Raw genomic sequence first — 17,443 nt, 5'->3', positions numbered from 1 at the left:
CCCCCCTCTATAACAAGGGAGCTCCCTGAACAGTCATCTGAAACGTCACTGGGAATGGTGGCGAGAAGCCCCAGCCTATCCAAGTGGGAGGAGTGTGTAGGTCAAACTCTGCTCAACTTTGAGTCCTGACTTCTGCAGTTAAGGTGAGGACTTGCAGTCAGCGCTTGGATGACTTCCCAGGCCTGGGGGAAAATTGGCGCCTACGAGCAGAAGTCTCTTCCCACTGGAGAAGGGTCTCATTGACCCCAAGAAGCCTTGGGACTAGGGAAGTCAACGCGTGCATAAGTCAGAGACCTTGCATTTTTATTTCTCTGGGAACACGATCTCCTTATAACGTAGACGACCTCGTTCGGTTTGGTTTGTCTTTCAGACATTTGAATTTCAATTCCATTTTTAGGAAGAACTTCCTTCAAAGACTTTATGGCTGACTCCATAAAGAATACTTACTACCAATCGGTTCATCAGAGATGCGTTTCCGAACATTTTTCTGGAAAACAGATGCAGAGAAATCAAGAGGTAATTAAGTATTAAAGGAGTATATTATTAAGTGAACCAATTGTTACTCTACTAATAAAATAAACACTCTTGAAGAAAGAAAGTGAAATTCCACCTAATTCATCTGATTTGCAAATGTGAATTTCTCATGTATCCCAGACCATCTCAAAGCGGGTTATCACAGGAGATGGGTTTGTGCTTAAGAGAAAACCGTACCAGAGTTTTTTCTGGGGAGTCTTTGTCATGGCTGATTACAAAGAAGTAGCGTGGCTGATTCTGACTTGGCGAACGACACAGAGAGAGAAACGCATGCCCGAGACCAGAGCTGAACCTTCATTCGCATGGGACGGGAGAAGGTACAGTGTTGAACACACACACCGAGACCTGCCAACATTTTTTACTTACAAGTTTCCGAAAGGATGGGATTTCATCCTGGACCGCGTCAAGAGGAAAAGGCCGAGCCAGATTTTTTTCTCTGATGTAAACGTGTGGCTTCCAGGAACTCCGACAGGAGCCGCCCCTGTGACTCCAGGATCGAAATCCTCAGCTCAGGGGATTTCTGTTCCAGCGCAGTCAGCTGAGAGGGGGCGTTTTCGCAGGGGGCGAGTGTACTTTCCGGAAGTCATTGGAGTTAGGGAAGTAAACACACCCACCGATGACATTGGGGACATGAGACTCTCAAGAAGACAGGTTGACCTTCTCCAATTTCAAGCTTCGCCCAATTATATCATTTGAAATAGATCCAAGATTTTGCATTTTGTCCCCTCCTCTTTCTGCTTAAACATCTGAGGATGTCAGAACGTTCAAGAATCTCATCCATGAATGAAGAGTCCTCCAGCATCCCTCTGTCTACTGTCACCTGAGAGACGGTGTCTTGCTCCGTGTCCCAACCGCCTCCTTCTTACCTCTCCCTGCAGGTGTTGATTTCACCCCGGTTGGGTAAACAAGTATGGCACTTAATCACATGGCCCGTTCAGTTTGACATCATCCTCCGCCAATGGCTTGCGTTAAGATCCAAGTCAGCCATCTGGAACCCAGAACACGCCCTCCTAGAAGACCTCTCCTTCTTTGCCGGACCTGGCCTGAACTTGAGAAGTCAGATCAATTGCACGAGTGCTATTTCAGCCCAGATTTTTCTCTTTTCTGGAAAATTCAAAGAATTGGAGGCACCATTCCCCACTGACCCAAGGCAGGAAATGGTGACTGTCGGTGAGAGAGTGAACGCACAGACGGTGTCCGATCTGAGATTAACACACACTAATGCCGGATGGGCAAGTATGCTCCAAATTCGATAGCTACAATTTACGAAAAGAAAGGGCGCTCCAGGCGGGGAAGGTCTGAGGCATCTAGGCATCTGAGCAGTGTTTGAACTTTTCCCTTTAAGAAGGATCTGTTTTTCCAAAAACCCAACTCTCTCAAATTAATTGGGTCATTGTTCCTCAAGAGTTTTATTTCTCTGTGAGGAGAATTTCCAACCCACAACATTGCTTCTTTTCATCCCTAATTGTGATGCCTCTTGCTAATCGAAAGCTCGGCCTTGTGGTTTCCAGAACACTAATTTGTGATGGTAAAAGCTTTACCCATCATAAATTATTTCATTGTTCAACCAGGATGTAAAATAATTAATTGGCTATTTGGCAGATAAGTTCAGCGTTTGCAGGATCTGTTTTATAAGAAATTTTATTGATGAAAATGTGTCTAAAGCTTTAGCAATGCACTTGGCTTTCGCATTTGGCAGCAAGGAGACAAAATCTTAGAGCCAAAATCCTCCCCAGGGCATGAGGCAAAGCACAACTTTGCATCTATATTCCTGCTATAGGTCATTGGGGGTCTCCTTTTACAGACAATTGGCCAAAGGTTTCAGTGGCTGTTTTATGATCCGTTTTGATTTTGTATGTGAGCAAATCTCACATTTCTGTCATGAGACATACCCATGTTTTACCACATTGCAATGCCCTTAAATGAGTTTTCAAGAAGTCGCATGCACTCTGAAAATGGACAAGAGTAAATAGAAGCGCCATAAATTTTTCAAGTCGAAGTCATAGGTGTCACATGCTAACTTACTTATTGTTAGACTGTCGGGAATGGGGACGTTTGGGTTGGGCTTTTCTTTTGTTTAGATGTAGGAAAAGTAAATACTCAAATTCATTATCAGCAATCACACTTGGCTGCCCCGATGCTATGATTTTTAGGAAATTAAACCGGATCTCTGATACCAATCCAACCGGCTCGGTCCAACAAGTGTCTCAAAACAAAGTCCCTGCAACTGATTGATGAGCGATAAATGGACAAAAAGAACCAACCTGGTATTTATGGTGATGCTGGATGAATGGCCACCAACTGGTTTCTTCATTTGTGAGCCCCTCAGTGTCACGTACAAAGCTGAGCCGCAGAGACACCATAGAAGTGGTAGTTTACTGGATTTGTACCTTCAATAAGCGCTCCGTTCTGTCTCAAATAGAACCTCAAGAGGGGCAGGAGCGGTGTAGGCAGCGCTTGCCCTGAGCGCTGCTGAAGCAACGCAGGCTTCTAATGAATGCTTCCAGATTAAAATGCCTGTTCTCACATTCAAACGTACTCTTCAAAATTAGCCTGATTGGGCGGAAAACGCTGCTGGAAAAGAGTAGTGTGTTCAAAAACGGTAAACGAGGAGGTTAGGCATCGTGTGGGTGTGGTTTCCATCGTATTGTAACTGAGACTAGAGAACAGCTTAAGAAATGGGCTGTCAGGCACCACGGTGACATCGCTTCTTGCTAACCGACAGAGTTCTTTCTGAACGCGTTTCCATACAGTCTCTTCTTTTCAAGAATTCATGACTTGGCTTCATGGAGTCGTCTCGAGACCAAGCGATTTATTTAGAGATTTTGAAAAATAATGACTATTTAAAAAAATCTCGGGAAAGGAAAAGATCGATAATGATACGTATTGTGATTGCTGGGGGTTTCGTTTGTTTGTTTTTTGTTTTGTTTTGTTTTAGCCACAGCGCAGTCTTTACATACTTATAACTACCTTAAATCTTGCTGGAGTAACATCAAAAGCGAGGGCCCTCGCTCTTCCTATCCTGACTCCTCAGATATCAGACACCTGTGACAGTTCTCACACCTGTGGGACACTCGTGAATCCTGCTGTCTCTCACACCTTGCACACTACAGTGTTGCGTGTGTGCTTTTTCTCACTTTATCAGGAATGGTATAAGCTTCCGATAATTATCCCTGGGCCCTGAGAGATGAGTCAGATGTACTATGTTTTCAGGTTGATGTTACGAAATGGTGAGGTTACAGAGGTAGCAGGAAAATCTATCGAAACGCGAGTGGCTTCCCGGCCCCACTGATGAATTTAATGTACAGAACTAAATCTAAACATCACACAAATGAATAAGGAAATTAATTTTTTTAAGGTAAAATGGCATAACTTCTTTTTGGAAAAGGAAAAGTGTTTCGTTTGGTTTTGGTTTTGGTTAGAGATAGACAATTTTAAAAAAGAAAAAAAAAAAGCCTTTAATGAGTTTTATTAGTCGGGATTCTCCAGAGAAACAGAACTAACAGGGTTGAGAGAGAGAAAGATGATGGATGGACGGATGGATGGATGGATGGATGGATGGATGGATGATCGATAGATAAGTAGGAGGATAGATAGACAGACAGACAGATAGATAGATGACATACATACATACATACATATCATCTATTTATCAATCCATCTATCTATCTAAGATAGATTTTGTTAAGGAAAAAGATTTATTTTAAGGCGTTGGCTCATACAATTATGGCAGGTCTGAAACCCATATGGGCAGGCCGGCAAACTAAAACCTCAAGCAGGATTTCAGTGTTACAGGGTTGAGGCAGAATTTTCTTTTCCTGGAAATTTGCAGGGGTTTTTGTTGCTTTGATGATCTTCATCTGACTGGACGAGGCCAACCACATCTTAGTCACTTATGATCAACCGATTGTAAATGTTAATTATTTCTATAAGATGCTTTCACTGCAACATCTGAACTAGTGTTTGACCAGACACCATGGGCCGACCCGCTTGACACATAAAATCAACCATCACAGAAATACTGTGGGCTTTGTAAAGGAAACCAAAGGAGATAAGAGAATGTGTAAGCAATACTGGAAATCTCCTTCTCGTCTTCCATGATTAAAGGATGACAAGATTCAGAGACGTTAGTCAACTCCGTGGTAACCTTTACAGTCGATCAGCCTGGTTTGGGACATCGAAGGGAATGGATCTGAATTATAATTAAGGTTTTACTCCAGGAAACACTCAGCCAAGAACTGGGGGTTCAGGAAATTACTCTTACTTTTCATCAATCTTGAAGAAAGTTTCTCTTTCTGTAGTTGGTGACGCCAAGAGAAAAATACTCCGGGGTGTGTTGACTGCCTCTGACCAAGGGTTCCCCCACTTCGTCTGAGGGATGGGAACAGCAGTGCTTGGCTCTGCCCCGACTCACACACATTAATCATTTTAACGATGTGGGGCCAGTCATCTCTGTCAAATCATTGGTCAGTCAACTTCAAAATGTCAGAACAAGGTGTTGGATGGAGTTGATCATATTTCGGTGAGTAAATCGACTTGACTTGTTCATTTAGGAAAAAATTTTGACATGTGCTCAGTCTTAGTCATGGGCTCTGTTTAGGGAGTTCTCCTTTTAAATTATCCCTCACAGAAGCCAACCTCTTTCCAAAAGTGCAGGAGACATGTGGGCAAAGTGACACCAGTCCCCGAATAAATTGCTGCACTGCTTTTTCTGTGAGTAAAATATTATAAATTCAAATAACTTCTTTAGAGCATTTAAGGTACAGGAAGTGAGTCATCAAAAGAAACTCCTGTAGCCTCTGGACTTTGGCAAAAAAAAGAAAAAAAGAAAACTCTCATTAACGGGAAGGTAAACTTGAAAAATCTGAGTTAATATTATTTTGAAGGGAAATATTATTTATAACTTCAAGTTCTTTCAGGTGTAATTCCTTCAAGGTATTTTTTAATTCTGTTCTTTCATGAATGTGCTATCTTTTTTAAATACAGGAGAGTAAAATGAAATCATGTGCATGGAAAGAAAGCTGGGCTGGAAGGGCAGTATCTCACAATGTAATGACTTCATGTTTTGTCGATGTTTGCTCATTAGTAAAAAGATGGATAGGAAATTTTCTACTAAAGCAAATATTAACATTTTTAGTTGGATATTTGTGTATTATTCTCTGTCTCTTGTGCGTGTTAGGCTGTACTTTGTAACTTAAAATTAAATTACAATTTGTAATTAATTTTTCTCATGAGGACAGCTTGGTATTCCAGAACTTATCCCCCAAGAAGCAGTTGATAGACTTTTTTTTTAGTTTCAGACAGGCAAAGCCTATTCTAGAAACAATGCCATATATTGGCTTGGATTCTCCAAAGAAATAGAACCAATAGGACGTGTGTGTGTATATATAAAGGGGTGTATTATAAGGAGCCCCTCACATGGTTATGGAAGCCAGGAAGTCCCAAGTTCTGCATCTGACAAGCTGGAGGCCCAGGAGAGCCAGTGGTTTAAATTCAAGTCCAAGTGCAGGAAAAGACTGACGTCCCAGCTCCAGGAGAGTCAGACAGAGCGAGTGATTTTTCTTTTATTCCACCCTTTGTCCTATTCAGGCCTCCAATGGATCAGAGAAGGTCCACCCGCTTTAGAGAGGGCAAGCCGTTTTCCTCAGTTTACCAATTCAAACATGGTCTCATCCACAGACCCATTCGGAACGATGTTTAGTGAGACTTCTGGGCACCTGCCCCAGTCAAGTTGACACATAAAAGTAATCATTACATCCCCTTTGCCAACAAAGACACACACGCACACACATACAATATACATGCACACGCACACGCACACGCACACGCACATGCCCTGACTCTGGAGGTCTGCAAAGATGGGAAGTTGGAGGCTGTGCTGAAGGCAAGTGGCCCTGACCTCTAGGGACCTTTCCTAGGAGGAGATAAGATACCAGAGAGTAGGGATGGGGGCAGGGGACATTTGCTTATTGAATAATTTGTGTCCTCACTTGTACCCAGGGACCCAGACCCAAGCGGCCCCTCAGAGGGGTATTCCCAGGAGTCCTGTGGAGCTGGCCAGGGTTTCTGCACCCCAGGGGCTGCGTGCAGCAAGCACCCCCTGGCCGAGGCTCAGAGTGAGCACTGCTCTGAGCCCCCAGGCCTGACCAAATCTGGGGAGTCAGCACACTGCAGCAGTATTGTGTGGCAGAAGGACCAACAGTCACCCCACCACAAACAGACAATGCTGAACCCTTGCTGAAGGCAAGTGGCCCTGACCTCTAGGGACCTTCACAAACAGACAACGCTGAACCCCGTAAGCCATGGACTCTGGTACAATCCAAGGGAGAAAGACAAACCCAGAAATAAAAAAGACCGTTATGAGGCGCCTGGCACTTTGGCAAGTGGCAGGCATCCTGAAGGACTCATTTCAATTTAGAAATAAATGGACAGACATTTCAACACCTTGAAAATTATGTTTCATTTCATAACTGTTGCACCTCTAATGTACTTTCTCATGTGTTTGCAAACAGTTGCCTTCTTCCACAATAATCTGGTTGCTAAGACAACCATTTCTCTCTCTGCTATTAATCTACCTACAGGCTTTATTTAGATTTTGCTTTCCATTCATATCTTTTTTTTTTTCTGTGCCAAAATCCATCACAAGATTCGGAATCGAATTAGGTTGTCATGTTTTCTTAGTTTTCTCTAATATGACGTTGAGACTTTTGAAAAGTATTGGACAGTTGTTTTGCAGAATGCCCCTCAATTCCAGTTTGATATTTTCCCATGATTAGGTTGAAGTTATGCATTTTTGATAAAAATACCACCCAGGTGATGTTGTGTGTTCTTCAGTATATTAATTGGCTGAGGTGGTATTTGCTACGTTTCTCAAATCTAAAGTCATGATTTTTTTCCTGTGTAATTAATGTGTGTGTTGGAGAAAATATTGCCAGACTGTATAAATATTCTGTTCCCCCCTCAAACATTACCCATTGATTTGGGGATTCATTGATGGCTCTTGCCTATAACAATTATTACTCTAGTGTTTACCTAATGGAGATGTTCTGTTTCCTTCATTTCTTCTACATTTACTGATTAGAATTCTTCCGTACGAATTCCGTGAGAGGCTTTCCCCCCATGTCTTTGTTCACTTAATTAATTTATATTGGCATGGATTTGTGGATATTTATTTTATTCTTTGGGCTATCATTCAATACTATTTATTTTGTTTTTTCAGTTATCTCAGCTTTGGCCAATGGAATGTCATTCAGTTGGCTCCTATGTTCTTTCAACATGCCCTTATTTTTAAAAATTTTTGAAATTTCTTTTTAAAAATACAGCTGGCATACAATATTACATTAGTTTCAGGTATACATCACAGTGATTAGACATCGATATACATTACGCAGCGATCACCCCAGTAAGTCTCCTGCCCACCCGAAACCTACAGAGTTATCACAGTGTTATTGACTATATCCCCTATGCTGCCCTTTACATCCCTGTCACTATTTTGTAACTGCCAATTTTTACTTACTTCTTAATCCCTCTACCTCATTTTTTTTTTGCATTCAGGCTTTATAAGACGTTCCATGCTTATCTTAATGTTTTCCTGTCCCAATTCTGGAATCAGTCACTTTTCCAAGGAGCCCCAGTTCCTTTATTATAGCGTGGTGTTTAGAAATTAAGACCTGGGCCCTGACTATTTTCTTTTTTCTTTTCACTGAAAGTTCAGGAAGTCACTTCTCAGCCTTTAAGTATCATCTTGAGATCACAATCCCCGAGGTTAGCATCACGCAATTTGTGCCGTTTAGAACATTTACTACTATTTTCTAAAATGCCCCTTTTCTCCTCCGTCTGCAACAATATTTTCCGCTCGCTTGATCAAAATTCGACTACGTCCCAGACATCGCGGTGGCCCTGGGTGATAACACAGTGACCAAGACAGATGCAATCTCTGCCCTGTGAGGCTCACAGCCGACTCGAGGAGCTGAAGCGTAAACGCGAGGTGACAAAGGGCTCAGTGCTGAGATCGAAGGAGGTTTAAGGTGTGTCCGCTTTACACAGAAGGAGCAGGTGCCTTAGACTCGGGGAGAGGCGAGAGTGGTAGGGGAAAGAAAGCTTCTCGGAGTAAATCCTTTCTAAGCTAGGACCCGAAGTACGAAAGTGGGGTCGGAAGTACAGGAAGAGAAAACGTTCTAGATAAGGATAAAATCCTGCACGAAACAGAACAGAATCTGCAAATTAAGGAACGTGGCAAATGCAAAGAATAAGATGCTGGCAATAGACAGATATCAAGGGATACAGCGAGAGGGCAGGAGCCGGGTCAGCACAGGCTTTGTGAAACAGATTTTAAGAGTCTGCCTTTAACAGCCCCTGAAAGCCACAGATATCTTTTTAGCGGGGAAGTGACGTGATCAGATTTAAACTACAGACGGATCACTCAGGCTAACCTGTGAAGCATGGATTCAAGGGGAACAGGGCCAGCAACTGTTTTAGCAATTAGCTGACATGATGTAACTGAGAGAACGGAGAGAAGCGAATGAAGTCTAGCGATATTTAGGAGGTGAAATCCGCAGAACGAGATGATTTATTGAATGGGAGAGATGAGAAGGAAGCAGAATTCACAGGGGAGGGTAGTCTAATTGTGGTGTTGAATGTCCCTCGGTTTGCCTTTGTCTGGTTGGTTCCCCTTGGCTGGTTTCAGGTTATGCATTTTCGGCAGGAATATGACATAAGTCATCTGTGTCCATCAAGAGGGACGTGATTTCGGTCGGTCTTATTTTTTAGAGATGTTAACTCTGATCGCGTATTTAAGGTGGTGGTGTTCGAATTTTTGCAGTTTAAAGGTATCTTTTATATCTTCCTTATTAATAAATAATCTGTGGGAAGATGCTCTGAGACTAAATATCTGATTACCCAACAAACTTTCACTCAGTAGCTTTGGTATCCATCGACAATTCTTTGGTATCTATCGACAAATCAGTTATTCTTATAGTGGTTGCAAAATGGTGATTTTCTAATTATGTCATCCTTTCTATGTTTATTAGTCATCTGACAGTTAATAGAATACACACAAATGAACGAAAATAAAGCTTCTTCACTTTATTTGCTTATTTATATTTTTCATTATCAACATGAACTCTTGATTATCTAATATCATTTATTACTGCGAATAATCATTTTGATGCTTAAGTTTAAGATGCTCGATTTACCTGGCAAAAAACCCCTTTAAGCTGGCTTCAGTGACCTTTTCATATATAGACTACTTTCTGATACAAAAAAAATACTGCAGACTCAATGTTTATATTCTCTGCTCCAGGCCTGGGTCCAGCGATTTCCCCCACTGAACCCTATTTCCTTAAAAAAAAAAAAAAAAAAAAAAAACAACAGGCCAGCATCCAAAAAAAAAAAAAGACAAGGCTGAGTATTTAGAAATCAAGGTCTGAGCACGAGGTACACTTAGTCATTTTTGACTGTGAGATCCCCAGACTCTTTGAAAAATTATTTTTAAGAATCTATTGAGACCTAGAGAAAATTCCAGAGTGAATTTGCCTTGGCTTCTGTTAAGGCTCTGGAGGGATGACCAATCAAGAATACTTTAGACTAAATTCATGGCTTGGGTATTTTGGGGCTACCCAACAAGGAAGGGTCAGGGGCTGTCCCTGATTCTGATCACTCTGTTAGTCTGTCTCATTTCGTATGATTGGAAGCTGTTAGGTTTCACTCATCACCAACGATGACTCTATTATAGTTCCCAAGTGCCCTGGGGGCATGGATTGCTCTGTGGCCGGATCCAGCTCCATTTGGGTAAGGGGAGTGTTAGATGCCTGTCTCTGAGACTTTCTGGGCCCCCAAAGACCCTCTCCTTTCTGTCTCCTTCCCTGTTCTCTCTAGTGAGCTGACTGACTGACCTACGGTTTTGCTCATTGCTCTTAAGCTACTGTTTCTAAGAACGCCCAAAGGCTTGATCTTCTCAAGAGTCTGTTTTAAATAAACAGAGCTTCGAGGCTCTCTGCGTTCTGCCTCTTCCCCTTGGCAAAATCTCTGAGCCACTGCTGCGGGCACTGGGCGGGATGGCAGGCTTAGTCCTGATAGATTCCTCTCCGGTCACATATCCTCGGGACTACAAGGGACCTGAGGTGAGGGCAGTCGGTGCCTCAACTTTATCCACTTGCCATGGGGAGGTAGCCTCAATCTCTCGGTCCACTCACCAGGAATTTAACCTCTTCATCTCAGGATCGAAGGGAATGAGAAATGCTATAGCCTGTTCTCCTTGGTAAGACACTTCTCCTCTAGGTCGGGAGCTGAGGGGCGAGGGGGTCCTGTGTATTTGGCCACATCTGGCCCACAGTGAAGCTTCCATCAAGCTGAGCTGGGGTGTAGGGAGGACAGAGCAGGTCGTGGACCAAATCCCACAGACTCTCACTGTTTTTGCTGAGATTAGTAGAGTCTCTTGAATAAATATTTCTTCATTTGTTACATGTTTTTAGGACAATTGCCAGAGTCTTTAAATGGTAGGGTTTTTTTTTTTTATTATATGTATAATTTTCAACAGTTATGCTTGTTTCGCTGGAGATTGGCTCCATAGGGCTCCTCACGCTGCCATGCTAGGGTGGGAATTCTCATTTTCCTTTTAATTTTATACTGTTTGTTTGACGTAGAAAAGTCATAAATTTTTATAGAGTCAAATCTATTCCTTTTTCCTTCCGTTGTTTGTTTTACTGCTTTTGTGCTTGGAAATTCATTCCCATCCAGAAACGTGACATATATTCGTTCACCTATATTTATGTTTTCCCAATTTGACACTGAATTTTTAGTAAGCTCAGAATTTGGTAATTATCTCTTTTAATGCCACTTTATCATTTATTGAGTCGTTACATGTACTCTTGGTCCACCTATATTTTTATATATATCACACTGAATGATTTTATTTTCTAGTATATTTCAAAATCTAAAGCCCTCGTTATTCTTAATGTTTAAAATTATCTTAACTGTTTTTATTAATGTGTTATTTAAAATATTTAAAATTATTTTGGTCTCATAAAATTCTAACACAATTTTGATCAGAATGACATGACCTATAAATTAATTTGGAAAAGCCAACACTTTTGCAATAGTCACTTGTCCTATAGAAGAATTTAATCTCTTTTCATTAATTTAAATTATCCTTTAAATCTCTCAGAAAATTTGAAGTTTTCTTCCTAAAAGTCCAGTATATTTATTGTTAAGTTTACTCTTAAATTCAATAGCTTTGTTTTCTTTTCAGCTGCTCACAAGTAAAGTTTTTAATGACATATGATTATGTCTGTTATATAGGACACTACCAAGATTTCTATCGTATCTGCTCATCTTGTGAACTCTTAATGAATTCAGCAGCTTTTCAATTCATTCTCTTGGGATGCTGAGCAGTGAAATTAAATTATCCACAAATAATGCCCATTTTCTGTATCTTCAAAGACAGAGTATATCGTTCATTATTATCTTATTTGCAATGTTGAGTGTAGAATTGAGGTATTTTACAGATAATCGATATCCAAAATGTATTTATTTAAAATAGCCAAAGAAATGTTAAATGGCTTTATTGCTTGAATGATGCAGGCAATGTAATGGGACCCGCAGCAACGTGCTTCCATGAGCAGCTGCACACCCTAGCATGACCTAGAGCAAACCCTTCAGGCATGGCTCCCTTCATGCAAATAAAGAAGGCTGGAGGAAATCATTGTTATGCAAATCTAATTTTTTAAGAGCTTTGGTGTACGGTATCTATCTCCAAGCATCTGCAACAAAAATTTAAGGTTAAACTGGCCTTCACGAGACCCTTTCTCTTGCCAAATACCGTGTGTATATGTGCTCAGGGTATAGAACTCAATGTAATATCAGCCAGAGTCAAATATAATTAGAGAGACAGACTAACTGAAAACAAAGTATTAGCTCGATCCAGGATCAAGTATACCTGTTTTAAATATCTACTATTACAGAGTGAAGGTCCTACTCCTAGGTTTAGTACCTTGTGCCCTCTCTGGTCAGGCAAACCAGGCTTTCAACCCCAGCTCTTCTGTTCTCTGGCTGTGTGACCTTGGGCAGTATACTCCTGCTAGTTAAGATTGAGTTTGATCCTAACCCAAAATGTCCTTGGCGTATACTAGACAGTTTTATTTCTCTCTCTCAAAGTCTAGAGCTAGTTATTAAGGGACGAATATAGAGTCTCAGCCTCATAGTGACCTCAGAGACTGCACTGCCACCCCCAGGATGTGGCTGGCCCTCCTCCTCATGATCGAAGGTGGCACCTAGGGCCTCACACATCTTGTCTGCGTTCCTGGCAGGATAGAAAACAAAGAAAGAGGACACAGCAAAAGCACGATCGTCTTTAAGGAAGGTTCCCAAAGCTGCCGCACACTTTTATTTACAGCCCATTGATCAGAACACTGTCATATGGTCACACCTAACTGCAAGGGAAGCTGGGAAGAGGATTTTGTTTGTTGTGTACGTGTGCATGCCCATGTGTGTGCCCATGTGTGTGTGTGTGTGTTAAGTGGTCAGCTAAAACTCAGAGATTCTGTTTGGGATGAAGGAAATCATGCATATGGGTAGGCATCTATTTGTTTCCGTCGTTATATTTCGCTCTTATTTATCTCAATTTCCTTGTGTATAAAACAAACATAGTCATAATCTCGCGGTATTGTTGTGAGAATTAATTGAACTGAGGTCATATTTGTAAGGTGCTTAACCTAATATCCTATACAGGAAACATTCAATAGATTTTAACTGTAATCGCCAAAAACAATCACGTCAGTAATACAGTTGACCCTTGGAAAACATGGGTTTGAACTATGCGAGTCTCCTTGTGTATAAAACAAACATAGTCATAATCTCGCGGTATTGTTGTGAGAATTAATTGAACTGAGGTCATATTTGTAAGGTGCTTAACCTAATATCCTATACAGGAAACATTCAATAGATTTTAACTGTAATCGCCAAAAACAATCACGTCAGTAATACAGTTGACCCTTGAAAAACACGGGTTTGAACTGTGCGGGTCCGCTTATACACAGATTTTTTTCAATAAGTATTGAAAATTTATTTTCCTTATGATTTTCTTAATATTTTCTTTTATGTAGCTTACTTTATTGCAAGAACACAGTATATAATACATGTGCTATGCAAAAAATATGTTAATTGGCTGTTTATGTTATTAGTAAGGCTTCTGGTCAACAGTAGGTCATTAGTAGTTAAGTTTTAGGGGAGTCAAAAGTGATACGTGGATTTTCGACTGCACGGGATTGGTGCCCCAAACCCCCATGTTGTCCAGGGGTCAACGGTACATTCTTATTGGTCTCTACTACGAACATAATAATTTTTATAATAGGTACGAAACGTCTAAGAAAGCACTGTGACTATCAGAACTTTCTAGCTGTCAGTGACGGATCCTGTTGCCCAAATTCGCGGTTGCACGTGGTGAGCAAACTGAAGCCTAGGAGGTAGAGCCATTTGCCTTTGCTTCTCAAAGATCTGCCAAGTGAGTAGCAAACGGGATCCAGAACCCCAGCCTCCCGCCTTATTCACATTCCAGACGTCTTTATCCTTGATCCAGATCCCTTTCCTTTCTTTGTGGCAGATACTTGAGCGTTGGCCAAAAAACCGGAACCCATTGAAATACAAAAATTTCCCACTGAAATTCTAAATATGACAGGGGAACCGGGAAATGCTGCATGCATAGCCCACAAATTCAGTCTCTTAAGTAACATATTCTCGCTTTACAATCTAAGGCGAGGCAGTAATTGCATTTAACAGGATTGGATTTTAAACTCCATCTTATCTCTGTAGTTTATGTATTGTCCTCACACCATTTCAGTAAAAAGATAAGAAAAAAGCCTGTGTAATCGAGTTAAATGTACACATGTTCATTTGGCCATTCTTCTGTAGGAAAAATGTTAGTTTTATTGTCCGAGAAAAAAAAGGTTTTTAAATATGGCCATTTTATTGAATCTCAAATATAATGATTAAGACCTTAGAATATGAGTTTCTTTAAGAAATGCAGTCTTTTAGAGAATCACAGGGCTAATTCTCCTTAAAGAGGAGGAGGGTTGCTTTGTCATACGGGCCACAGTTTAATGAGTGCCACAGGTTCTGGTCCAAGTACAAACTACATTTGAGATTCACCTTTTCTTAGATTTCATTATTAAATATAATGATAATAATAGTAGTAGTGGTAGCAGCAGCAGCAGCTACCACTTACTGAATTCTATTTTATTCCTGATATTCAGTCAGGTACTTATCAGATATTAATGCATTCATTTAATCCTCAGAAGAAGTCTATAAAAAAAGGTCTTATTGTGATGCCCATTTAACAGACATGCAAATTGAGGCACAGAGAGAATAAGGGATTTGTCTAATGTCACACAGCAGGTCAGTGGCAGAATGGGAATTTCAACCTGGATGATTCTGAATGCTCACAATCACTACATTACATTATATTCCATATGTATTTTTTAACTTTTATTTTTCAGTTAGAGTTGACATTCAATATTCTTAACTATTAGTTTCAGACGTATAGCACAGTGGTTAGACATTTTTATGATTATCCTCCATATATTATTGACTTTTTTTGATCCATTGCTCTCAACATTTAAATGTATTTTCCTGGTATCACAATAATTTTCACTCGTTGATAGTTTGCTTCATTCTTTAATGCATAAATTTCATTACCGGAATTGACTATCTCTTTGTGATTTTTGATCCAAGGGAAAAGCCTGAGTGTAGGAGAACCTAGATTAGTATATTGTTTTGCTCGTCGCAGATATTTAAAGTATTTGGTTGAGTGACTGACAAGCGTCTGAAGCACAGTATTCCCTTTCGAATTTTCTGCCTAAGGCAAAACAGACCAGAAATCTGCCTTTTTCATATGAGGACATTAGGAAATTTTCTTTGGGTGACCTATGCTGCTTAGATTTCAGTGGCCCTGGAACTAAAATTTTCACATTTAACAGCTAATGCTTTGGTTCTTTCTCTTTCTTATTCAGATATCCTCAAGTGATGAAAATCATTTTCTGTCTAAGAAATCAGTTCTTTATTAATTTTGCACATCTGTAGCTTATACTAAAGAATATGCTGGACCTTTTAATCTTGCTTTTCATAATCTTAAACATAAGCTTCCTGGAAGGACACTTGTTGAACAAGACTATTAAAAATATATATGTGTATAAAGTATGTGTATACAGACACATAGGGTATATATAGGTATATGTTCACATGTAGGGTATATATATACACACACACACATATATGTGTGTGTTCTAGAAAAATTTCTGAAAGACAGACTTAGCATTATGAGTAACTAGTCAAATAGTATCTTTAGAACATTAAGGATAAAGCGAATGTTAAAAAATGAAATACAAAAAAGAGTGAATGTTTTTGCCCCACAAGAATCAATTTTTGCCCCCTGGGGGGTGATATTTCCCCTGTTGGGTGCTAAAGCCTGCTGTGACATTATACTGAACTTACACACCGATTCTCAGAATTACCCTTCTCTCCATCCCTGTTTGATCCTCCCTGTGACACACATATATTAACATATGGGAAGTTGTAGAGCTGAACATTTCATCAGGATGAAGTAATGCTGTGAGTAAACAGGATAGTTAAGCATGTTCCACCCATCGTTCATTCACCACTGGAAATGTGACTATTACCTGAAAAGCAGAATGTCTTTAATGGGCCGGCACCTGCGTATCGACTTCCCTTGTGTTCCTTCTTGAGTCGGGCACAGTGGTTCTCAGATTTTAGTGAACAGAAGAATTTCTGGATGGGACAGTACGCACAATGTCATATGTACTCTCCACTAGGAGTTCCAGCTAAGAGCTTTTCCAAGGGTGATTTTGGCTGTACTTGATGTTCACCTTGCACACTGATTCGAGAACCTAACTATTGCGTAATTCCACACAATTCTGCGCATCGGTCAGACCGTAGCTAAAGTCGTATTCAGTTCTGAGCACTAGTTTTAAGATAGACAATGACAAACTACATTATGCTTTTCTAAAAGATCACAGCCATGGCGTGAGAAAAATGGTTCCATTAACTGCAAACGGCGAGCCTGGGAAAAGAATTCTCAGGGAGGATGCTTAGGGAATGCCGTCCTCAAATATCTGAATAACCAACAAGAAAGAGTAAGCATTAAAGCAAACCGGTTATGAGTTCAGATGCTAGTTCAAATTCTTTGACCTCAGGAAGATTACATAACTGATCAATGCCATAATTTCCTCATCTAAAGAATATGGATATTAATAGCATTTACTTTGTTACTTTATTATGTGACCATAATATCCATGGGGTTAAAGAGAAGATTGAATACATGCATAGAGTGCTATACACACACACACACACACACACACTCATATACGGTGCTAAGAATAGTGGCTAGTAGGTATTCTATTTTAAGCATTATCCTACTGTGAGTTTTAGGAGATTGTTAAAATCGTTCTAAGATACAGACTATTAATATCAGAAAGGACTTCTCACAGTGTAGTGTGCGACCCTTTGCTGGAAACAATCAAACAGACAGTCGGAGCATCTGTTAGTGACCCTGTGAAGCCGGATGGATCACAGGCAGGGCAGGGGGTGAGGGGTGAGCCTGGGTTCCGTGGTCGCTCAGATCCGCTCAAGTCCAGGACTCAGTGTACACGCAGAACTACCTACGTAACTATGTCCAGGCTTTACTTACTTGAATATTCGGTCTGAGGGAAGTTGTTTGCAAAATTGACCCATAAACAAAATCCCACACAGCAGTGGCCTGAAAATCTCTGTGGTTGGTGATGTGTCTTCACTCCCATTCAGCCTCACCGCCGAGCCCACTGGCTACCTGCACGTTGGAGCTGAGCGACCAGCCGCCCTTGGTCTTGACACTGAAAAATCTTTGTTAGCCATCCAATGAGAA

At 40.7% G+C, this 17,443-nt stretch overlaps 1 long non-coding RNA gene across 6 annotated transcripts in view; it reads left to right on the top strand.

Annotated features, from left to right (window-relative positions):
- LOC107195952 overlaps window positions 1–17,443 on the top strand; it is an 85,098-nt gene that overhangs the window by 21,294 nt on the left and 46,361 nt on the right. Inside the window, exon 1 of one of the 6 annotated variants that reach the window (XR_001517264.2) lies at window positions 4,277–5,056. The exons of 1 other annotated variant lie outside the window; for it this stretch is intronic. This is a non-coding gene — a long non-coding RNA (uncharacterized LOC107195952). Of the gene's footprint in view, window positions 1–4,276; window positions 5,057–5,099; window positions 5,248–17,443 lie in introns of those variants that run through there. 4 more of the 6 variants (XR_001517263.2, XR_003047561.1, XR_003047559.1 and 1 more) reach the window with 4 other exon arrangements.

Source organism: Pteropus alecto, unplaced genomic scaffold, assembly GCF_000325575.1.
Source record: "Pteropus alecto unplaced genomic scaffold, ASM32557v1 scaffold65, whole genome shotgun sequence".
Taxonomy (NCBI): Eukaryota; Metazoa; Chordata; class Mammalia; order Chiroptera; family Pteropodidae; genus Pteropus; species Pteropus alecto.
The sequence above is the reverse complement of the archived record's forward strand: the minus strand, read 5'-3'. Positions and strand labels throughout refer to the sequence as shown.